Source organism: Pristiophorus japonicus, chromosome 23 (assembly GCF_044704955.1).
Source record: "Pristiophorus japonicus isolate sPriJap1 chromosome 23, sPriJap1.hap1, whole genome shotgun sequence".
Lineage (NCBI taxonomy): Eukaryota > Metazoa > Chordata > Chondrichthyes > Pristiophoridae > Pristiophorus > Pristiophorus japonicus.
The window spans coordinates 27,864,511-27,889,441 of record NC_091999.1 but is presented as its reverse complement, the minus strand read 5'-3'; the positions used below and the strand labels follow the sequence as shown (position 1 = coordinate 27,889,441).

The following is a 24,931-nucleotide window of genomic DNA, read 5'->3' as shown; positions in this document are numbered from 1 at the left end:
AATGAAATATCTCCTTAAATGTTTGCCATTGCATTTCTACAGTCTTACCCGCTTACATATTTTCCCAGTCCACTTGTTGTCAGTGACAAGGGTTGGTTTATATCACATGGGAGGAACTTGGTGTCAGTGACTGAGGGTTTGGTTCAACATTCTTTGACATGACCAAGGCCTTTGACAAGGTCAACCGTGAGGCGTTATGGAGTGTACTCTGCTGTCCATATAACCAATACAAGCCTCCTAAAGCAAGTGCTCGACTCGGAGTTTCGACACGGCAGGGACAATGGGTGGGCGGGGCTTCAGGGTGTCTGTCAGTTTGATTGGACCACATGTTTGTGCCCAGGTCAGTGGCCCCTGAAAGGGAACCTTGTTGTTCTGGTGATTGTTGTCTGGTGACTCTGGGCCATCCGAGGCTCACCTCATTGGGCCAGCCCGGCTCACACTATTGGGCCAGACCGGGCTCACCTATTGGGCCAGCCTGGGCACGCCCAATTAGGCCAGCCCGGCTCACACTATTGGGCCCGCCCAGCTCACCCTATTGGGCCACCCTGTCTCACACTATTGGGCCAGCCCGTCTCACCCTATTGGGCCAGCCCGGGTCACCTATTGGGCCAGCCTGGACTCATCTATTGGGCCAGCATGAGCACGCCTTATTAGGCCAGCCTAGCAAACACGATTGCGCCCGCCCGGCTCAGACTATTGGACCAGCCCGGACTCACCTATGTGGCCAGCCTGGGCTCACCCTATTGGGCCAGCCCGGCTCACACTATTGGGCAAGCCCGGGCTCACCTATTGGGCCAGCCTGGGCACGCTCTATTAGGCCAGCCTGGCTCACACTATTGCGCCCACCATGGTCACACTATTGGACCATCCCGGACTCACCTATTGTGCCAGCCTGGGCTCACCCTATTGCGCCAGCCCGTCTCACCCTATTGGGCCAGGCCGGCTCACTTATTGGGCCAGCCCAGACTCACCTATTGGGCCAGCCTGGGCTCCCCCTATTGGGCCAGCCCAGCTCACACTATTGGGCCAGGCCGGGCTCACCTATTGGGCCAGCCTGGGCAAGCCCTATTAGGCCAGCCTGGCTTACACTATTGAACCCGCCTAGCTCACACTATTGGACCAGTCCGGGTTCACCTATTGGGCCAGCCTGGGCACGCCCTATTAGGCGAGCCTGGCTCATATGATTGCGCCCGCCCGGCTCACACTATTGGGTCAGCCCGGGCTCAACTATTGGGCCAGCCCGGCTCACCTATTGGGCCAGCCTGGACTCACCTATTGGGCCAGCCTGAGCACGCCCTATTAGGCCAGCCTGGCTCACAGTATTGCGCCCGCCCGGCTCACACTATTGGACCAGCCCGGACTCAGCTATTGGGCCAGCCTGGGCTCACCCTATTGGTCCAGCCCGGCTCACACTATTGGGCCAGCCCGGGCTCACCTATTGGGCCAGCCCAGTCTCACATATTGGGACAGCCTGGGCTCACCCTATTGGGCCAGCCCAGCTCACACTATTGGGCCAGGCCGGGCTCACCTATTGGGCCAACCTAGGCACGCCCTATTAGGCCAGCCTGGCTCACACTATTGAACCCGCGCAGCTCACACTATTGGACCAGTCCGGGTTCACCTATTGGGCCAGCCTGGGCACGCCCTAATAGGCCAGCCTGGCTGACACTATTGCGCCCGCACTATTGGGCCAGCCCGGGCTCACCTATTGGGCCAGCCCGGCTCACCTATTGGGCCAGCCTGGACTCACCTATTGGGCCAGCCTGAGCACGCCCTATTAGGCCAGCCTGGCTCACACTATTGCGCCCGCCCGACTCACACTATTGGACCAGCCCGGACTCAGCTATTGGGCCAGCCTGGGCTCACCCTATTGGTCCAGCCCGGCTCACACTATTGGGCCAGCCCGGGCTCACCTATTGGGCCAGCCCAGTCTCACATATTGGGCCAGCCTGGGCTCACCCTATTGGGCCAGCCCAGTCACACTATTGGGCCAGGCCGGGCTCACCTATTGGGCCAACCTAGGCACGCCCTATTAGGCCAGCCTGGCTCACACTATTGAACCCGCGCAGCTCACACTATTGGACCAGTCCGGGTTCACCTATTGGGCCAGCCCGGGCTCACCTATTGGGCCAGCCTGGGCTCACCCTATTGGGCCAGCCCGTATCACCCTATTGGGCCAGCCCGGCTCACCTATTGGGCCAGCCCAGGCTCAGCCTATTGGGCCAGCCCGGGTCACCCTATTGGGCCAGCACAAAAGACCCATTGTCGAGCGGAGAGAATCAGCAGCTCATTGATTGTATTCTCACTCTGCGCATAGCGAATGCAGAACTGAACCCAATCTTGTAAGCTGGAAATGCATAATCACAGTCACACCGGGGAGAGGCCGTTCGGCTGCTCTGAGTGTGGGAATGGATTCACTCAGTCATCCCACCTGCTGACACACCAGCAAAATCACACCGGGGAAAGGCCGTTCTCCTGTTCTGAGTGTGGGAAGGGATTCATTCAGTTATCCCACCTGCTGAGATACCAGCGAGTTCACAAATGACTGCAGGGGTTGGATTCTATTGTTTTTGCTGCTGGTAATCGCATCCTGATTGAATCAAGTTTGTTGTACCAGTTGGGGTTTGTTTCTGTTGATGTGAATAACCTATAACTGGGCTAGAGTTTAATATTTTCATGTTTCAAATAACACAGTGTGTCGATATTTGATATCTCCAAGACAAGAGGGGACTAATTGATGTCCTTTTACTGACTGCACCATTTTGGGCCTTTTCTCCTTTCTAACTCTGGATTATTACAGTTCTCATACCATCGGTTACTCTCCGGGACAAGTTACCAGTCTGTTAATCACTTTCAGATACTGGAATTAGCGTGTGCCCCGCAGCATCTGTCTAACCTTCGATGTGTGAATGGAACACCCCGCCTGCAAACCTGGTTTCAATTTAAATTTGAATCCACTCAGCAAATGTATTTTTAAAAATATGTACATGTAAACTGATCACATGAAATAATTGGCAAAGGTTTAGAGTCACCAAGATGAATAAGTGAACACATCACGGCCCAATAACCCAGCTCTATATTCACAGGAGAAAGTCTGTTATCTATCTCCTCGAATGTCAGTTGGTGAGATGAGCGATTGAATCACTTTCCACGCACAACAGCATCCATTCCCGCTGTCCCCACATTTACAGTGTTGAGTCAGGTGGGTGCACGAGTCTCACAGGCTGAACGATTGGTTGTAGGAGCATCCACACACAGAACATGTGTCCTGTTTCTCACCGCTGTGATTGGTGTTTTTGCAAAGGCTAATGATAAGATGATCCTGATCAATCCGGCGAATCTGTCAAATCTTAACGCGATGCCTGGATTGCGTTTCCCAGTTGCAGATCCTCCCCTTCTAATACCCTGCAAATAAATGGTGGTTACAAACGTTGTTACTTTAAGTACTGGATATAAATTCAGAACAGACAATTCTAGAATCTATAGATCTTTCTGTCCCCTCCTGTCCCTCCTAAACTCTAAATTCCTTATTCTAGACATTTACTGTCTAAAATCAACTTTCATTTCATCGCCTGAGCTTTATTATCTCCAGGAAGTGCTGAATCTGGCTCGGTGCAATGCCACAGACATTAGTTAACCTCTAGTGCCTCACGGTCAGTCGATTCAGTGAGTGCCAGCAGGATTTCCACTGTGTTAGGCATCACAGCCTCAACTCCTGTCCTCAAATGACATCCACACACTTCCCAGTTGTACTGAGGACAATTATAAGCTGTGAACTGCTGCCTTGGCTGAGCTCAACTAACAACCCAGATCAAGGATCGAACTTGGGACCTTCCCAGTCAGTACTGCAGTGTTCTAACATTTGCGCGGGGGGCGGGGTGGGGGGGGCGGGAGTTGGAGAAGGGTGGGAACAGAATATTTTGAAACAAATTTGACTCTGCCTGTAAATGAAACCTTCATCACAATGCACAATTCTGAACTCTTTCCAAAGTAGACAAGCAAGTGAAATGGATCATCAAAAACAGTGAGACATTTTTGAATGGCTCAAGTCACTGATATAGCTTTACAATCATTGCACAGTACAGAAGGGAACGACTGGTAATGGTAGCTCGCTTCGTAAAGTCCTCCGACACAATATAAACTGGACTGTCCCTTTAACTATAAAGAGGTAGCGAAAGGGGAGTCCCTGTCCCTTTATGTATATATATATATGTATATGTGCATGTATATATGCATGTATGTATATATGTGTGTGTGTCTACAAAGCACATCATTCTTAATATTTGCTAATCAATTGCACAGAGATAAATTATTACACGCAAAGGCATCTTCCACCCTTCAACATGTAGTTCAGGATCCGGAATATTAGGTCCTTCATTGAAACACCTGTGAAGGCATTCCTTTTCGGCGTGGAAGCAAGTCATCCTCGTTTCGAGGGACTGCCTATGAAGATGACGATAATGGTGCAAGATTACCAAGAGGGTTGTTTAAAATGGAAATAACTTCAAGGTGTTATCGACCTTGAACTTTGCTGGAACAAAAGAGAAGAACTCCAGTAATGTTCAGCTTCTTATATGCAGTAATGAATCTTGAATGCCACAGCATAGTAACAAAATTGAACTTAAGACTTTAAAAACAAATGCTTGGAATGAATGATTTGGTGTCATGTGTTATCTTCTACGACAGACTGCTCGAGGGGGAAGATAACAGACTTGCTGTAAACGCATTGCAGATAGTTTTTGTATTGTTAAATCACAAAGGCTGGACACAGGTTTTTGTGAAAATAAAATTGATGAGCTAAATAGATAGGAGTTCCTGCTCAAGCATTCGGGATGGGAAATCTAATTCAGATAAGCTAAGTTTGACCTCTGTAGGGAAGATCTCTCACAGAGCATTGATGTTTTTCCTTTTGTTTTTTTTCTTGCAGAAGCAAGTGGAAGCGAGGGCACAGGATGCAATATCGCAGCCAGCAAGGGTCAGGTGAACGAGGGAAGGTGTGTGTGCCTAGAATGTTGGGGAAGCATCGCTGACCGACATAATTCCCGGTTAAGCAATGTCTCGATTTCAAAATGTTCATGCTTGTTATCAGATTACTGCATGGCCTCGCTGCTCCCTATCTCTGTAATCTCCTCCACAGCCCCACAACCCCTGAGATATCTGCTCTCCTCTAATTCTGCCTTCTTGAGCATCCCTGATGATCATCGCCCAACCTTCTGTTGCCTTGGCCCCAAGCTCTAAAACTCGTTCCCTAAACCTCTCCGCCTCTCATTCCTCCTTTAAGATGCTCCTTAAAACTCATGTCTTTGACCAAGCTTTTGGTCACCTGTCCTAATATCTGCTTATGTGGCTTGGTGTCAAGTTTTTTCACTTATAATACTCTGTAAAATTCCTTGGGACGTTTTACACATTAAAGGCGTTATATAAATACAAGATTAGTTTTTGTTTTTGCTGATATCCTTGATTTGACCTTTCACGGTATTTTATAGAACGTGCAGCTCAGAAAAAAGCCATTTGGCCGAACTGGTCCACGTCGGGGTTTAAATGCCACACGACCCTACTCTCACCCTATCAACATACCCTCCTATTCCCCTACAGTGAGCAGTTCCACAGTCACTGGTTGCCTTCCAGTGTCCATCCAAAGTGCCAATGTGTGAGGGTATGCAGTGATTGTTGTCAGCCTATTCAACCTTGGGGGCATCATAGTCCCTTTAGCAGACTTGGCCTTTGCTGCTGTGGTGAGTGGACAGTGACCAGTGGAAGGAGCCCAGGACAGTGAGGTTAACTGCAGTCTGCCCACCAGCAGCCCAGCCTTGGTCAGCTGACACCCCCACAGTGAGCAGCTGGAATGTGCACCCTCTCCTGGTCTGCACTGGGGAGCAAGGGAGGTCAAGGGTCAGCACAAAATGTCATCAACCTTGACCTCCAGCCTCTCTCCCTCAGGAGAATCAAGTTGCATTGACGTCATGATGTCATCACGTTCCAGCGCGCGTAACACTCGGCCCCCACAGTTCCGGCGATCTCAGTCACCATTGGGTGGAAGCTACTGTCAATCAGGCCGTGGGCTCCAGTCACATGCCCCTGGACCATAGACTGCCCAACGGCTGGAGGCGGAGAGAAGATTCCGGAATGGGGAGGCGGCGGGCAGCTCAGGGGAGCCTGGACCTGGCGGGGGGGCTTTCTAAACACCCGGGTTAGGCCTCAGGGCCCAAGCAAGAACCTGCAGCTGCGGCGTTTGCCCAGAGTTCGAGTGTGTCAGATGCTTCACGGAGGCGGTCGGAGATTGTAGGGGCGGGAAGGATGTGGATCTGCGTGTGGGCCGGGGAGCCTAACATACATTTGTTGTAGGCCTCAGGCTCCAATCACAGCCCACACGCCCCGGCTATGCCCGGCGGTGACAGGCCCGGCTTAGCGGGGTCACTGGCCACCGTCTAGCACAGGGCGGGGTCACAGCACATGCGCGACCACCTTGCCCAGGAACAATAAGTTGGCGGGCCTTCAAGGTCCCAGTGCCCGCGAGATGGAGTAACCTGGGCATCAGGCTCTTCATCACCTCACAACAATAACCTAGGCAACAGGCTCTTCATCCCCTCACAAAAATAACCTAGGCAACAGGCTCTTCATCTCCTCACAACAGTAAACTGGGCAACAAGCGTGTCATCACCTCACAACACCATCCTGGGCAACAGTTACAACATTAGCCTCGATTTATATAGTGCCTTCAACGTAGTAAATCGTCCAAGGGCACTTCATAGGAACGTTATTGGAGAATAATTTGATACCGAAGCGTAGAAACATAGAAAGTAGGTGCAGGAGTAGGCCATTCGCCTCTTTGAGCCTGCATCTCCATTTAATATGATCATGGCTGATCATGCAACTTCAGTACCCCATTCCTGCATTCTCTCCATATCTCTTGATCCCTTTAGTCATAAGGGCCACATCTAACTCCATTTTCAATATGTCCAACGAATCGGATTCAAAACTTTCTGTGGTAGATAATTCCACAGGTTCACAACACACTGGGTGAAAAAGGTTCTCCTCATCTCAGAAGAACATGAGAACATAAGAATTAGGAACAGGAGTAGGCCATCTAGCCCCTCGAGCCTGCTCCGCCATTCAACAAGATCATGGCTGATCTGGCCATGGACTCAGCTCCACATACCCGCTCGCTCCCCATAACCCTTAATTCCCTTATTGGTTAAAGATCTATCTATCTGTGATTTGACTACATTCAATAAGCTAGCCTCAACTGCTTCCTTGGGCAGGAAATTCCACAGATTCACAACCCTCTGGGAGAAGAAATTCACTCTCAACTCAGTTTTAAATTGTCTCCCCCGTATTTTGATGCTGTGCCCCCTAGTTTGAGTCTCCCCGACCAGTGGATACAACCTCTCTGCCTCTATCTTGTCTATCCGTTTCATTGTCTTAAATGTTTCTATAAGATCACACCTCATCCTTCTGATCTCCAACGAGTACAGACCCAGTCTACTCAATCTATCATCATAGGTTAACCCCCTCATCTCCGGAATCAGCCTAGTGAATTGTCTCTGTAACCCCTTCAAAGCTAGTATATCCTTCCTTAAGTAAGGTGACCAAACCTGCTCGCAGTACTCCTGGTGCGGCCACACCAATACCCTATACAGTGTGAGCAGGACCTCCCTGCTATTGTACTCCATCCCTCTTGCAATGAAGGCCAAAATTACATTCGCCTTCCTGATTACCTGCAGCACCTGCAAACTAACTTTTTCGGATTCATGCACAAGGACCCACAGGTCCCTCTGCAGCGCAGCATGTTGTAATTTCTCCCCATTCAAATAATATTCCCTTTTATTGTTTTTTTTTCCAAGGTGGATGACCTCACACTTTCCGGCTTACCCCTTATCCTTAGACTGTGCCCCCTGGTTCTGGACTTCCCCAACATAGGGAACATTCTTCCTGCATCTAACCTGTCCAGTCCAGTCAGATTTTTATATGTTTCTATGAGATCCCCTCATTCTTCTAAATTCCAGTGAGTATAAGCCAAGCCGATCCAATCTTTTCTCTCATGTCAGTCCTGCCATCCCGGGAATCAGTCTGGTCGACCTTCGCTGCACTCCGTCAATAGCAAAAACGTTTTTCCTCAGATTAGGAGACCAACACTGCACACAATAGTCAAGATATGGTCTCACCAAGTCCCTGTACAACTGCAGTAAAACCTCACTGCTACTATACTCAAATCCCCTCGCTATGAAGGCCAGCATACCATTTGCTTTCTTTACTGCATACTTTACCTGCATGCCTATCTTCAATGATTGATGAACCATGACACCAAGGTCTTTTTACACCTCCCTTTTTACTGATCTGTCACCATTCAGATAATAATCTGCCTTCCTGTTTTTGCTAATAAAGTGGATAGTCTTAAATTTATCCCCGTTATATTTCATCTGACATGCATCTGCCCATTCACCGAACCTGCCACTGTCCCCCTGCAGCCTCTTAGCTTCCTCCTCGCAGCTCGCACTGCCACCCAGCTTAGTGTCATCTGCAAACTTGGAGATATTACATTCAATTCCTTCGTCTAAATCATTAATGTATATTGTAAATAGCTGCGGTACCAGCACTGAACCCTGTGACACCCCACTAGTCACAGCTTGCCATTTTAAAAAGGACTCGTTTATTCTGACTCTTTGCTTCCTGTCTGCCAACCAGTTCTCTATCCACGTCAATGCATTACCCACAATACCATGTGCCTTAATTTTGGACACTAATCTCTTGTGTGGGACGTTGTCAAAAGCCTCTTGAAAGTCCAAATACATCACATCCACTGGTTCTCCCTTGTCCACTCTGCGAGTTACATCTTCAAAAAACTCTAGAAGATTTTTCAAGCATGATTTCCCTTTCATAAATCCATGCTGACTTGGATTCATCCTGTCACTGCTTTCCAAATGCGCTGCTATTACATCTTTAATTATTGATTCCAGCATTGTCCCCACCAACGATGTCAGGCTAATCGATCTATAATTCCCTGTTTTCTCGCTCCTTCCTTTTTTAAAAAGTGAGGTTACATTAACTCCCCTCCAATCATTAGGAACTGAACCAGAGTCAATGGAATATTGTAAAATGACCACCAATGCATCAACATTTTCTAGGGCCACTTCCTTAAGTACTCAGGGATGCAGACTATCAGGCCGTGGGGATTTATCGGCCTTCAGTCCCTTCAATTTCCCTAACACTATTTCCTGACTATTAAGGATTTCCCTCAGTTCCCCCTTCTCGCTAGACCCTCGGTTCTCGTGTCTTCCTTAATACAGACAGAACCATAGTATTTGTACAGTTCGTCTGCCATTTCCTTTTTCCACATTATGAAGTCACCTGATTCTGACTGCAAGGGACCTACATTAGTCTTCACTAATCTTTTTCTCTTCACTAATCTACAGAAGCTTTTACAGTCAGTTTGTATGTTCTCTGCAAGCTTATTCTCATACCTCTATTTCACTCCTCCTAATTAAACCCTTGGTCCTCCTCTGCTGAATTCTAAATTTCTCCCAGTCATCAGGTTTGCTGTTTTTTCTGGCCAATTTAGATGCATCTTGCTTGGATTTAACCCTATCCTTAATTTCGCTATCTAGCCACGGTAGAGCCACCTTCCCTGTTTTATTTTTACTCCAGACAGGGATGTACAATTGTTTAAGTTCATCTATGTGATATTTAAATGTCTGCCATTGCCTATCCACCGTCAACCCTTTAAGTATCATTTTCCAGTCGATCCCAGCAAGTTCACGTCTCATACCGTCGAAGTTTCCTTTCATTAAGTTCAGGATCCTAGCCTCTGAATTAAATGTGTCACTCTCCATCTTAATAAAGAATTCTACCACATTATGGTCACTCTACCCCAAGGGGCCCGGCACGACCAGATTGCTAATTAATCCTCTCTCGCTACACATCACCCAATCTAGGATGGCCTGCTCTCCAGTTGGTTCCTCGACATGTTGGTCTAGAAACCATCCCTTATACACTCTGGAGGATTTACTGTGATTGAAAGGCTGCATTCGAGGGAGCAGGGTGAGGGAGCAGGGTGCGGCAGCACGGTCCCGGCCTGCAAGACCATCAGCAGGCCGGGGCCATCAGATGTAACTGCGTGCGGCAGTGGCATACCACTGCAGGAGGTCGACGGCTGTGAAGCCAGGTCGCTCATCGCAGTGCGAGCAGGCACAGCAGGAGGGGCCAAGGAGCTGCAAGAGATTGTAGAGGGAAGTGACCCGGGCCCAGGAGAGGCGTGAGTCTGGGGCCCAGAAGAGGCGAGTGCCCAGAGGCAGCATGTACCTGCCCACACTGCTACATGTGTGCACGCTAGGTCCGTGCTGCAGAGCTGGTCTCCAGTCGTCTGAGGTAATCATTGCCAATTGACCAAGACCTAGCTCTATCAAGCCTGTATGGTGGCTGGTGTGCAACGGCTATCACACGTTAAAAACATCCAAGCACAGGCATCGTCCACCCTCCAAAGCGTAGTTCGGGATCTGGAATATTAGGTCCTTCATTGAAACACCTGTGAACTCAACACTTTTTGGCGCAGAAGCAAGTCAGCCTCGCTTCGAGGGACTGCCTATGGTGATGCTACACTCCAGGAGATCCTCCTCCACAGTATTGCTACCAGTTTGGTTAGCCCAATCAAATTATGGCTTAATGTCACCCATGATAACTTCTGTACCCTTATTGCACGTGTCCCTAATTTCCTGTTTTGTGCCATCCCCAAACTCCCTACTACTGTTTGATTGTCTGCACACAACTCCCACTAATGGTTTCTGCCCTTTGGTGTTTCGCAGCTGTATCCATATAGATAAAACATCATCCACGCTAATATCCTTCCTTATTATTGCGTTAATCTCCTCTTTAACCAGTAACGCTACCACACCTCCTTTTCCTTCCTGTCTGTCCTTCCTGAATATTGATTACCCCTGGATGTTGAGTTCCCAGCCTTGGTTACTCTGGAGCCATGTCTCCGTAATCCCAATTACTTCATATCCGTTAACAGCTACCTGCGCAGTCAATTCATCCACCTTATTACGAATGCTTCTCGCACTGAGAATCCGAGCATTCAGGCTTGTTTTTTAACAGTCTTTGTCCTTTTAGAATCATGTTGTAGTGTGCCCTTTTGTAGGCCCTTTTTGATTTTTGCCCTTGATTCTCTGCCCTCCACTCTTGCATTTCTCCTTCCTACCTTTTGCTTCTGCCCCTTTTTATTTCCCTCTGCCTCCCTGCACAGATTCCCATTCCCCTGCATTGTAGTTTAAACACTGCCCATTTAGAATCATAGATTTAGAATGATAGAATCATATAAATTTACAGCACGGAAGGAGGCCATTTCAGCCCACCGTGTCCGTGCCGGCCGACACAGAGCTATGCAGCCTAATCCCACTCTGCAGCTCTTGGTCCGTTGCCTTGTAGCTTATGGCACTTCAAGTGCACATCCAAGTACTTTTTAAATGTGCTGAGTGTTTCTGCTTCGACCATCCTTTCAGGCAGTGAGTTCCAGACCCCCACCAGCCTCTGGGTGAAGACATTTCCCCTCAAATCCCCTCTAAACCTCCTACCTGCAGAGGAAAGGAGTTCTAGAGCTTGAGGCCTAGGCAGCAGAAGGCAGGACCACCGATGGTTACGCGATTATAATTACGGATCCTCAAGAGGGCAGAATTTGAGAAGCTCAGATATATGGGGAGGGGGTTGGGCTTTTGAGCCTGAAGGATATTATTGAGATAGGGAGGGACGAGGCCACGGAGAGATTTGTAAATATGATAAGAATTTTGAAATGATGCGTTGCATACCAGGGAGCCAATGTAGGTCACATGGATGATGGGCGAACAGGACTTGGTGCGAGTTAGGACACGGGCTGCCGAGTTTTGGATGAGCTCGGGTTTACTTCGTGTAGAACATGGGAGGCCAGCCAGGAGTGTGTTGGAATAGTCAAATCGAGAGGTAACAAAGGCATGGTTGAGGGCTTCGGCAGCAGATGAGCTGTGGCAGGGGCGGAGACGGACAATATTATGGGGGTGGAAATAGGTGGTTTTGTTTAAGGTGCGGATATGTGTTCGGAAGATCATTTCAGGGTGAAAGTTTGCGAACAGTCTGGTTCAGCCTCGGCCAGATGCTAGAGAGAGGGATGCAGTCAGTGACGAGTGAATGGAGTTTGTGATGGGGACAAAAGACAATGGCTTCAGTCTTCCCAATATTTAATTGGGGAAAATTTCTGCTCACCTGGTACTGGATGTTGTACAAGCAGTCTGCCAATTTAGAGACTATGGAGGGATCGAGAGAAGTGGTGGTGAGATACAGCTGGGCCTCGTTAGAATCATAGAATGGTTACAGCACAGAAGGAGGCCATTCGGCCTGTCGAACCCATGCCGGCTCTCTGCAAGAGCACTTCAGCTAGTCCCACTCACCTGCCTTTTCCCTGTAGCCCGAAAAATGTCTCTCCTTCAGATACATATCCAACTCCCTTTTGAAATCAGTGACTGAGTCAACCTCTACCATCCCTTCAGGCAGTGCATTCCAGATCCTAACCACTCGCTGTGTAATAATGATTTTTCTCATGTTGCCTGTTGTTGTTTTGCCAATCACCTTAAATCTGTGTCCTCTGGTTCTCTAACCTTCCACCAATGGGAACAGTTTCCCTCTAACTACTCTGTCCAGACCCCTCATGATTTTCAACACCTCTATCAAATATTCTCTGCTCTAAGGAGAAAGCCCCAGCTTCTCCAGTTTATCCACGTTACTGAAGGCCCTCATCCCTGGAATCATTATCGTACATCTTTTCTACACTCTCTCTAAGCCCTTCACATCCTTCCTAAAATGCGGTGATCAGAATTGGATACACTACTCCAGTTGAGGCCGAATCAATGTTTTATACATGTTCATCTTAATTTCCACACTTTTGTACTCTATACCTCTATTCATGAAGCCCAAGCTCCCGTAAGTTTTTTTTAACTGCTTTCATAACCTGTCCTGCCACCTTCAACGATCTGTGCACATAAACCGTTAGATCTCTCAGATGTATTCTCGACCTGACATCTGTCATACGCACTCTTTTTCGGCTTCACCTTACTCCCAGACCGCATGTGATGTTCGCGGCCTAGAGAAGTCCATGGGCCATGTATATATTCAGTGTGAGAGGTTGCAGCCCCTGAATAGTTACCTGAAGGGGCCGCTCCTCAACTCTTGGTTACACTTGAGCCCCGTGCTCCTAATCTTTGGCCGCCTGGTGCTGAGGGGGGTTGGTAAGACGGAGGATTTTCTCCTGGACCTGTTCTTGGGCCTGGCTCAAACAACAACTTGTAGGTCCGGCGTGGGCGAGGCCCAGAGGTGGATCACTTTAGCTGCCTGCCTCTCTTCCACGGTCAAGAAAGGAGGGAGAGAGAAAACGGGAAACTACAGAACAGTTAACCTGACATCAGTCCTTGGGAAAATGCTGGAATCCATTACTACAGAAGTGGTAACAGAGCTTTTAGAAAATCATGGTATGATTCGGCAGAGTCAACGTGAATTTATGAAAGGTAATCGTGTTTAATACAGTTATTAATTTTTTTGAGGATGTAACTAGCAGGGTGGATGAAGAGGAACCAGTGGATGTAATATTTTAGAATTTCCAAAAAGCATTTGATGTGCCACATAAAATGCAACTTAAGAGCTCATGGAGTTGTGGGTAATATATTAGTATGGATAGAGGATTGGTTAACGGATGGAAAACAGAGAGTAGGGATAAACGGGTCATTTTCCAGTTGGGAGGCTGTGACTAGAGGGGTGCCAGCACTTTACTTGAACTATTTACAGTCTATATTAATGACCAAGTGCATTGTATACAGGATTGCTGACGATTCAAATCCAGAAGGGAAAGTACGTTGTGAGGACGACGCAAAGAGCTGCAGAGGGATATGGACAGGTTTAGTGAGTGGGCAATAAGGTGGCAGATGAAGTATAATGTGGGGAAATGTGAGGTTATTCACTTTGTTAGCAAGAATAGAAAAGCAGAATATTTTATTAATGGTGAAAAACTAATAAATGTTTTTAGGTGTCCTTGCACAGGAAACTCAGAGAGCTGGCATGCAGGTCCAGCAAGCAATTAGGAAAGCATGTTGGCCTTGATTGCCAGGTGGTTGGAATACAAGACTTACAAAGTCTTGCTACAATTGTAAAAGGCCTTGGTGAGACCACACCTGCAGTATAATGCACAGTTCTGGTCTCCTTAATCTGAGGGAGTGCAACAAAGTTTTGTCAGACTGATTAACGGGATGGGAGATTCTCCTAAGAGGAGAGATTGAGCAGAACGGGCCTATACTCTCTGGTGTTAATATGAACGAGAGGTGATTTCATTGAAACATATACAATTCTGACGGGGTTTGAAAGGATGGATGCTGAGAGGTTGTTTCCTCCGGCTGGAAAGGCTGGAACTAGGAGGCATAGTCTCAGGATAAGGGGTAGGCCATATAAGACTGAGATGAGGAGGAATGTCCTCACTCAGAGATTTGCAAATATTTGGAATTCTCTACCCCAAAGGATTGTGAGTGCTGAGGTGTTGAATATAGTAAAGAATGAGACAGGTAGAATTTTGGAATCTCGGGAAATCAAAAGATATAGAGAGAGGGCAAGAAAGTGGAGTTATGGTCAATGATCAACCATGATCTTATTAAATGACGGAGCAGGCTCGAGGGGCTGTATGGCCTATTCCTGTGCCAAATTCTTGTGGTCGTTTGTGTTGTCGGTGCCCGGATGGCCCTGGAGAGAGAGCATGCATTGTGCACTGGTTCCTTAATGCCTTCCACGACCAATGGTACCTCAGGGTATGGAGGGTCTCATACACACTGGGAATTACATTCAGGTTTCATTGGGAAGGTTCCCTTTGCTTTTGTTGCTTATGTTGACTTATTCTAGTTTAATTGGAACACATGTTTGTGGGAACGAGAGAGGAAAGAATATTCCATAGGAACTAGAATTGTCTGTTTAGATTTTCTATCCTGGACTTTTGTAAACTTATTTTTCGCGTGTTAGAAGGGGAGGATTTACAGACCAGAAATTTAAACCAATCAAGATCTGACAGTCACTCGATTCATCAGGACCTGAATATCATCAGCCTTTGAATGTGGAACAAGAAATGTTTGCCTATTCTGTTCGTGGGAAAATATTTCAAACATCAGTGTGACTGGAAAATCACCGAGACATGCACACACACCCGAGTGAGAATGTTCCAGTGAAATGAATGTGGAAAAAGCTTTAATCTTTTATACTGCGTGAAAAATATTCCACCATTCGCAGCGGGGAGTTCTACACTCACTGGTTCCCCTCCCCTGAATGTACTGACTCGGGCTGGGTTCAGTTCTACACTCACTGGTACCCCTCCCCTGAAGATACTGACTCTGACTGGGTTCAGTTCTACACTCACTGGTTCCCGTCCCCTGAAGGTACTGACTCTGGCTGGGTTCACTTCTGCACTCGCTGGTTCCCCTTCCATAAAGCTGCTGAATCTGCATGGGTTCAGTTCTACACTCACTGATTCCCCTCCCCTGAAGCTACTGACTCTGACTGGGTTCAGTTCTACACTCACTGGTTTCCCTCCCCTGAAGGTGCTGACTCTGGCTGGGTTCAGTTCAACACTCACTGGTTCCCCTCCCTCTTTGCCCCTGAAGGTGCCGACTCTGTCTCCATTCCTCTTCCCAATACTCTGTCTTTCACTATAAGCTTTCGCTCTGTAATTTTGGTGAGGTGCTCTCCTCAACTAATCACCAAAGTGCGGTTATTTACAGACTTTCCATGATTCACTTCCTGTCCTGGAGTTTGCCATGGGGCCGCTTTTTTGTGCTTCCGGCTGGAACGATGCAGGAGAAACCGGGAACTGGCGGTTGATGGGTGGTTAATGTTAGATACAGAGTAAAGCTACATCTTCACTGCCCCAGCAAACACTCCCAGGGTAGGTACAGCACGTGTTAGATACGAAGTAAAGCTCCCTCTACAGTGTCCCATCAAACACTCCCAGGACACGAACAGCACGGGCTTAAATGCAGAGTAAAAATCAATCTGCACTGTCCGATCGGACATCCCAGGGCTGGTACAGCACGGGTTAGATACAGAGCAAAACTCTATATACACTGGCCCATGAAACACTAACCAGGGCAGGTACAGGACGCGTTAGATACAAAGCAAAGCTCCATCTACACTGCCCCAACAAACATTCCCTGGGTAGGTACAGCACGGGGTTAGATACAGAGTAAAGTTCCCTCTGCACTGTCCCATTAAACACTCACCGGAATGGTACTGCACGGGTTAGATACTGACACCAATCCCCACCTTTCTGATATAAACCAACCCCACAGTCACTGACACCAATCCCCTCCCGTCTGAAATAAACCAACCCACAGTCAGTGACACCAATACCCTCCTCTCTGATATAAATCAACCCCTCAGTCACTGACACCAATCCCCTCCTGTCTGATATATACCAACCCCACAGTCACTGACACTAATCCTCTCCTGTCTGATATAAACCAACCCCACAGTCACTGACACCAATCCCCTCCTGTCTGATACAAATCAACCGCACAGTCATTGACAACAATCCCCTCCTGTCTAATATAAACCAACCCCACAGTCGCTGACACCAATCGTCTCCTGTCTCATATAAACAAACCCCACAGGCCCAGAAGGATTAAACTCAGCCCGTTACCTGGATTGGACTTGTCTCCAGAGCAGGAGTGCAGCAGCATAGAATGGCATTTGTGAGTTTGGTAAGTGGGTGAGTTTTAAGGGTTATTCTCTTTAAATCATTTAGAGGCTGGAGTAAATTGTTAGTGGCAATTGCCAGTAGCTTCGAAGTAAGTAGCAGTTTAATTTAAAAGGGAAACGTTAAATAGTTGGGAATCTTTCAGATTTAGACAGAGAAAAACAAGGTAACTGTCTAGTAGGAGGCAATTAGCAGTTAGTTAAAATCAGTTCTGTAAACGACTGACCAGTAGTGAGTCATCTGACCTAGATACAGTTTAAAAAGAGGCAGCTCGTGCAGAGCACGGAGTGCAGCAGCATAGAGTGGCATTTATGAGTTTGGTAAGTGGGTGAGTTCGGGCAAGTTGGGGTGGCTGGTGCTGTTTTGTCTTATTTTTCCTACCAGTGCTGACACTAGAGCAGCTGACAAGGAGTGCAAGAGTAGGAGACGGAGGCCCTGAGTCAAGCCCAACCAGCTGCAGTCTTGATAGAGGGGTGTGAAATCGAAAGGTGACGTCACAGCCTAGCTGGTAAGTGGTTGGCTGTTCGACTGGTAAGTATAACTCTGTTTTAGACTAACTTTTAGATTGGTTTAATTGGCAGCGAACTACTAAGCAGCTGTTTGGTGTTTAAGTAAATTTTAGTAAGTAAATTAATTTAAGGGTTAAGTCATGGCAGGAGAGCTCGGACCCATGTTATGCTCCTCCAGTGCTATGTGGGAAATCAGGGACGCTTCCAGTGTCCCTGACTACTATGTGTGCAGGAAGTGTGTCCAGCTGCAGCTCCTGACAGACCACATGACGGCATTGGAGCTGCGGATGGACTCACTCTGGAGCATGCGCGATGCTGAGAGTGTTGTGGATAGCACATTTAGTGAGTTGGTCACACCGTAGGTAAGGGTTAGGACAGATAGTGAATGGGTGACCAAGAGACAAGGCAAGAGCAGGAAGGTAGTGCAGGAGTCCCCTCCAGTCATCTCCTCCAAAAAAAATATACCATGTTGGATAATGTTGGGGGAGATGACTTACCAGGGGAAGGCACCAGCAGCCAGGTTAATGGCAGCATGTGTGGCTCTGCTGCACAGAACGGCGGGAAAAAGAGTGGGAGAGCTAAAGTGATAGGGAACTCTATTGTAATGGGAATAGATAGGAGTTTCTGCGGCTGCAATCGAGACTCCAGGATGGTATGTTGCCTCCCTGGTGCAAGGGTCAAGGATGTCTCGGAGCGGCTGCAGAGCTTTCTGGAGAGGGAGAGTGAACACCAGTTTTCGTGATACATGTAGGTACCAGCGATATAGGTAAGAAGCAGGAAGAGGTCCTACAAGCTGAATTTAGGGAGCTAGGAGTTAAATTAAAAAGTAGGACCTCAAAGGTAGGAATCTCTGGATTGCTAGCAGTGCCGCGTGCTAATCAGAGTAGAGGGAGCAGGAGAGTTAGAATAAATACGTGGCTTGAGCAGTGGTGCAAGTGGGAGGGATTCAAAATCCTGGGACATTGGAACCAGTTCTGGGGGAAGTGGGACCTGTACAAAAGGGACAGTCTGCACTTGGGCAAGACTGGAACTGATCTCCTAGGGGTAACATTTGCTAATGCAATTCGGGAGTGTTTAAAATAATATGGAAGGAGGATGGGAACTTGTGCAGCGAGACAGGGCGAAGTAATATGGAGCCAGAAACAGACGGTAGAAAGGTAAAAAGCAATAGTGGAAGGCCGAGTAAACAAAGGCAAGAAACAAAAAGGGCCATACTACATCATAATTCTAAAAGGACAAAGGGTGTTAAAAAAAACAAGCGTGAAGGCTTTGTCTTTTAATGCAAGGAGTATCCATAATAAGGTGAATGAATTAACTGTGCAAATAGACATTAACGGATATTATATGATTGGGATTACAGAGCCGTGGCTCCAGGATAATCAGAGCTGGGAACTCAACATCCAAGAGTATTCAACATTCAGGAAGGATAGAATAAAAGGAAAAGGAGGTGGGGTAGAATTGCTGGTCAAAGAGGAGATTAATGCAGTAGTTAGGAAGGACATTAGCTTGGATGATGTGGAATCGATATGGTTAGAGCTGCAGAACATCAAAGGGCAAAAAATATTAGTGGTAGTTGTCTACAGATCTCCAAACAGTAGCAGTGATGTTGGGGATGGATTCAAATAGGAAATTAGGGGTGCATGCAAAAAAGGTGCAGCAGTTATCATGGGTAACTTTAATATGCATATAGATTGTGCTAACCAAACTGGAAGCAATACGGTGGAGGAGGATTTCCTGGAGTGCATAAGGGTTGGTTTTCTAGGCCGGAATGTCGAGGAACCAACTAGGGGGGAGGCCATCTTAGACTGGGTGTTGTGTAATGAGATACGATTAATTAGCAATCTCGTTGTGCGAGGCCCTTTGAGAAAGAGTGACCTTAATATGTTGTAATTCTACATTAGGATGGAGAATGAAACAATTAATTCAGAGACCATTGTCCAGAACTTAAAGAAGGGTAACTTTGAAGGTATTGGGCGTGAATTGGCTAGGATAGATTGGCGAATGATACTTAAGGGGTTGACTTTGGATGGGCAATGGCAGACATTTAGAGACCGCATGGATGAACTGCAACAAATGTACATCCCTGTCTGGCGTAAGAATAAAAAAGGGAAGGTGGCTCAACCGTGGCTATCAAGGGAAATCAGGGATAGTATTAAAGCCAAACAAGTGGCACACAAATTGGCCAGAAATAGCAGCGAACCCGGGACTGGGAGAAATTTAGAACTCAGCAGAGGAGGACAAAGGGTTTGATTAGGGCAGGTAAAATAGAGTACGAGAGGAAGCTTGCAAGGAACATTAAGGCGGACTGCAAAAACGTCTTTAGATATCTAAAGAGAAAAAAATTAGTAAAGACCAGCGTAGTTACCCTGCAGTCAGAATCAGGGGAAGTCATAACGGGGAACAAAGAAATGGCAGATCAATTGAACAAGTACTTTGGTTCGGTATTCACGAAGGAGAACACAAACAACCTTCCGGATATAAAAGGGGTCAGAGGGTCTGGTAAGAAGGAGGAGGGTCTGGTAAGAAGGAGGAACTGAGGGAAATCTTTATTAGTCGGGAAATTGTGTTGGGGAAATTGATGGGATTGAAGGCAGATAAATCCCCAGGACCAGATGGACTGCATCCCAGAGTATTTAAGGAGGTGGCCTTGGAAATAGCGGATGCATTGACAGTCATTTTCCAACATTCCATAGACTCTGGATCAGTTCCTATGGAATGGAGGGTAGCCAATGTAACCACACTTTTTAAGAAAGGAGAAAGAGAGAAAACAGGGAATTGTAGACTAGTCAGCCTGACATCGGTAGTGTTTAAAATGATGGACTCAATTATTAAGGATTTCATAGCAGCGCATTTGGAAAGAGGTGACATGATAGTTCCAAGTCAGCATGGATTTGTGAAAGGGAAATCCTGCTTGACAAATCTTCTGGAATTTTTTGAGGATGTTTCCAGTAGAGTGGACAAGGGAGAACGAGTTGATGTGGTGTATTTGGACTTTCAGAAGGCTTTCGACGAGGTCCCACACAAGAGCAAAGTTAAAGCACATGGGATTGGGGGTAGTGTGCTGACGTGGATTGAGAACTGTTGGCAGACAGGAAGCAAAGAGTAGGAGTAAATGGGCACTTTTCAGAATGGCAGTCAGTGACTTGTGGGATACCGCAAGGTTCTGTGCTGGGGCCCCATCTGTTTACATTGTACATTAATGATTTAGACGAGGGGATTAAATGTGGTATCTCCAAATTTGCGGATGATACAAAGTTGGGTGGCAATGTGAGCTGTGAGGAGGATGCTATGAGGCTGCAGATTGACTTGGATAGGTTAGGTGAGTGGGCAAATGCATGGCAGATGAAGTATAATGTGCATAAATGTGAGATTATCCACTTTGGTGGTAAAAACAGAGAGACAGACTATTATCGGAATGGTGACAGATTAGGAATAGGGGAGGTGCAACGAGACCTGGGTGTCATGGTACATCAGTCACTGAAGGTTGGCATGCAGGTACAGCAGGCGGTCGAGAAAGCCAATGGCATGTTGGCCTTCATAGCGAGGGGATTTGAGTACAGGGGCAGGAATGTGTTACTATAGTTGTAGTATGTGTTACTATATTGGTGAGGCCACACCTGGAGTATTGTGTACAGTTTTGGTCTCCAAACGTGAGGAAGGACATTCTTGCTATTGAGGGAGTGCAGCGAAGGTTCACCAGACTGATTCCCGGGATGGCGGGACTGACATATCAAGAAAGACTGGATCAACTGGGCTTGTATTCACTGGAGTTCAGAAGAATGAGAGGGGAACTCATAGAAATGTTTAAAATTTTGATGGGTTTAAACAGGTTGGATGAAGGAAGAATGTTCAAAAATGTTGGGGAAGTCCAGAACCAGGGTTCACAGTCTAAGGATAAGGGGTAAGCCATTTAGGACCGAGATGAGAAGAAATGTCTTCACCCAGAGCGTGGTGAACCTGTGGAATTCTCTACCACAGAAAGTTGTTGTGGCCAATTCACTAAATATACTCAAAAATGTGTTAGATGTAGTCCTTACTACTTTGGGGATAAAGGTGTAAAGCAAGAAAACAGGAATGGGGTACTGTAGTTACATGTTCAGCCATGAACTCACTGAATGGCGGTGCAGGCTCGAAGGGCCGAATGGCCTACTCCTGCACCTATTTTCTATGTTTCTATGTTTCTATTCCCCTGCCGAGGAGATTGCTGCACCAGATGGAGGGGCAACATTTGGGACATTGATTCCCCACCAATTCCGATTCCCCTTCTTTCTGGTGGATAATGGAGGGGCCGCTGTGTGTAATGTACAAGTCAGTAAGCATTGTTAGCAAGGATTAATCAACACTTTCTCATTGGAGATGTGCATCAGTGAAACCTTTCAGACACTGAATTCAGAACAGACAATTCTCTTTTCTATGGAACATTCTTTCCTCTCTTGTTCCCCCAAACCTGTAAATCCCCATCCCACACACTCTCCTTCCTCCCTGTGCTGAATTCCAAACTCATCGCACCATCTCCGACGTTTCTTTCCTGCACTCCCAGTTTTCTCCTTCCCTCTGCTCTGGATGGGTTCAGTTCTTCACCCGCTGTGTGCAGAGTGAGAATAAAATCAATGAGTCAATGGTTTTATCTCATGGTCACTGGGACACGAAATCGCTGCCCACTCTTCATTCCAGTACCAAGATGGCCGCACTGCGAGGGGAACCATTCGCTCTTTCCTTCACCAAGATGGCTGTCCGTAACGGGCCTGTCACCAATAAAAATCCTCACGTGCGCCGTCGGATGGAACATAGACCGGGCCGCTGGTTCACTTTCAGGCCTTGAGGCTGTTCTCCAACTTTATAAATCGTGCGGTGCGGCCTACCCGCAGTTTATTAATCACCCGCTCCCGCCCGCCCACACTATTTTGCTTGTGTTTTATTGCCCGCGTTGCTCAAGATCCAAATCTGGAAACACAGAATGAGCAATTCAGATCTCATTGAAAGCTAAATGATTCTGAGGGGGGTTGACATGTTGGATGCTGAGAGGTTCTTTCCCCTGGCTGGAGAGTCTACATCTAGAGGGCATAGTTTCAGGATAATTGACGGGCCATTTAAGACAGAAAAGAGGATGAATTTCATCATTCAGAGCGTTGTGAATCTTTGAAATTCTCAATCCAAAGGCCTGTGGATGTTGAGTTGTTGAGTGTGTTCAAGGCTGAGATAGATAGATGTTTGGACTGTAGGATAATCAAGGGATATGGGGATATTGCAGCAAAGTGGAGTTGAGGTAGATGATCAACCATGATCTTATTGAATGGCGGAGCAGGCTCGTGGAACCATCTGGCCTACTCCTATTCCTAATTCTTATGTTCTTATATAACTTCACACCTTCCCAATAAAACCTCCTCAGAATTGAAAACGCTAATTGTGTCCTTTGTCGCTTAACTCCCCCTGATCTCTTGGCCCTCTTGTGGTTTGCTCTGAGAAACTCCTCTGGGTGACCGTCACTGGGAGAATGTAAGTTGTTGTGTGTGGAATTATATAATCATGTTTAAAAAAACTCTGGCGCCTGCAGTATAGGAATAGTGCAATCAAGCAGACGCAACCTGGATTCATGAAGGAGAAATCATGTTGAAATAATTTACTGGAATTCTTTGAGGATATAACGAGCATGGTGGATAGAGGTGTACCGATGCATGCGGTGTATTTAGATTTCCAAAAGGCATTCGATAAGTTGGCACACAAAAGGTTACTGCAGAAGATAAAGGCACGTGGAGTCAGAGGAAATGTATTACATGGATCGAGAATTGGCTGGTGAACAGAAAGCAGCGAGTCGGGATAATTGTGTCCTTTTCGAGATAATTGTGTCCTTTTCGAGTTGGAAGTCGATGGTTAGTGGTGTGCCAGAGGGATCGGTGCTGGGACCACAACTGTTTACAATATACATAGATGACCTGGAAGAGGGGACAGAGTGTAGTGTAACAAAATGTGCAGAAGACACAAAGATTAGTTGGAAAGTGGGTTGTGTAGAGGACACATGAGAGGCTGCAAAGAGATTTAGATAGGTTAAGCGAATGGGCTAATGTTTGGCAGATGGAATATAACGTCGGAAAATGTGAGATCATCCACCTTGGGAAAAAAACAGTAAAAGGGAATATTATTTGAACGGGGAGAAATTACAACATGCTGCGGTGCAGAGGGATCTGGGGGTCCTTGTGCATGAATCCCAAAAAGTTAGTTTGCAGGTGCAGCAGGTAATCAGGAAGGCGAATGGAATGTTGGCCTTCATTGCGAGCGGGATGGAGTACAAAAGCAGCGAGGTCCTGCTGCAACTGTACAAGGTATTAGTGAGACCTGGAGCACTGCGTGTAGTTTTGGTCACCTTACTTAAGGAAGGATATACTAGCTTTGGAGGGGGTACAGAGACGATTCACTAGGCTGATTCTGGAGATGAGAGGGTTATCTTATGATGACAGATTGAGTAGACTGGGTCTTTACTCGTTGGAGTTCAGAAGGATGAGGGCTGATCGTTTTGAAACATTTAAAATAATGAAAGGGAGAAACAAGATAGAGGCAGAGTGGTTGTTTCCACTGGTCAGGGAGATTAGAACTAGGGGGCACAGCCTCATAATACGGGGGAGCCAATTTAAAACCGAGCTGAGAAGGAATTTCTTCTCGCAGAGGGTTGTGAATCTGTGGAATTCTCTGCCCAAGGAAGCAGTTGAGGCTAGCTCATTGAATGTATTCAAATCTCAGATAGATAGATTTTTAACCAATACGGGAATAAGGATTACGGGGAGCGGGCGGGTAAGTGGAGCTGAGTCCACGGCCAGATCAGCCATGATCTTGTTGAATGGCAGAGCAGGCTCGAGGGGCTCGATGGCCTACTCCTGTTCCTAATTCTTCTGTTCTTATGTTCTTATGTTCAGTTGATGTTTATGATCAGCAGGTGGCGACAGTGAGTTTATTGAAACAGGAATCATGCAGAGGCTGCTGTTGCTGAGCAGATGCGTCACAGTCTGCATGGTCAGAACAAGTTATATAATTGTTATCAATCAATAATTACAAATACTCAGAATTCTGCTCAGTCTAATTTTAAAAGATCATTCGTCCTTATCATTAATCTGATAGAACAATAGAGATTGAATTAATTTCAAACCAGACTTTGGGATGTATATCAAGGCCGTGAAGATGGTGCAGAAAAGATTTACTAGAATTCTGCCAGGAATGTGATATTTCATTCATGCAGAGACGAGGAAAACTGGAATTGAGCAGAGAAGGTTAAAGGATGATTTAATAAAAATGATTAAAACGATGAAAAGTTGTCACAGAATCATTGAGGTTTACGACACAGAGGGAGGTCTTTGTGCCCATCATGTCCGTGCCGGCCGAAATACAACGATGCGGCCGAATCACACTTTCCATTGGTCCATAGCTTTGTATGTTATGGCACATCAAGTGCATATGCAGGTACTTTTTCAATGATATGAGGATTTCTGCCTGTACCTCCCTTTTTGGCAGTGAGTTCCAGACCTCCTCCATCCGCTCGAATCGTTCCAGCAATTACTTTACATCTATTTTCCGAGGTTATTGACCACTCTGCTCAGGGAAATAGTTCCTTCCTTGCAACTCTATCTCGGCCCCTTATACTAGAAACATAGAAACGTAGAAATTTACAGCGCAGATGGAGGCCATTTCGGTC

At 46.9% G+C, this 24,931-nt stretch overlaps 1 pseudogene; it reads left to right on the top strand.

The window, feature by feature from the left end:
• Positions 1-24,931, top strand: part of LOC139235456 (zinc finger protein 850-like) — a 131,441-nt pseudogene that overhangs the window by 90,548 nt on the left and 15,962 nt on the right.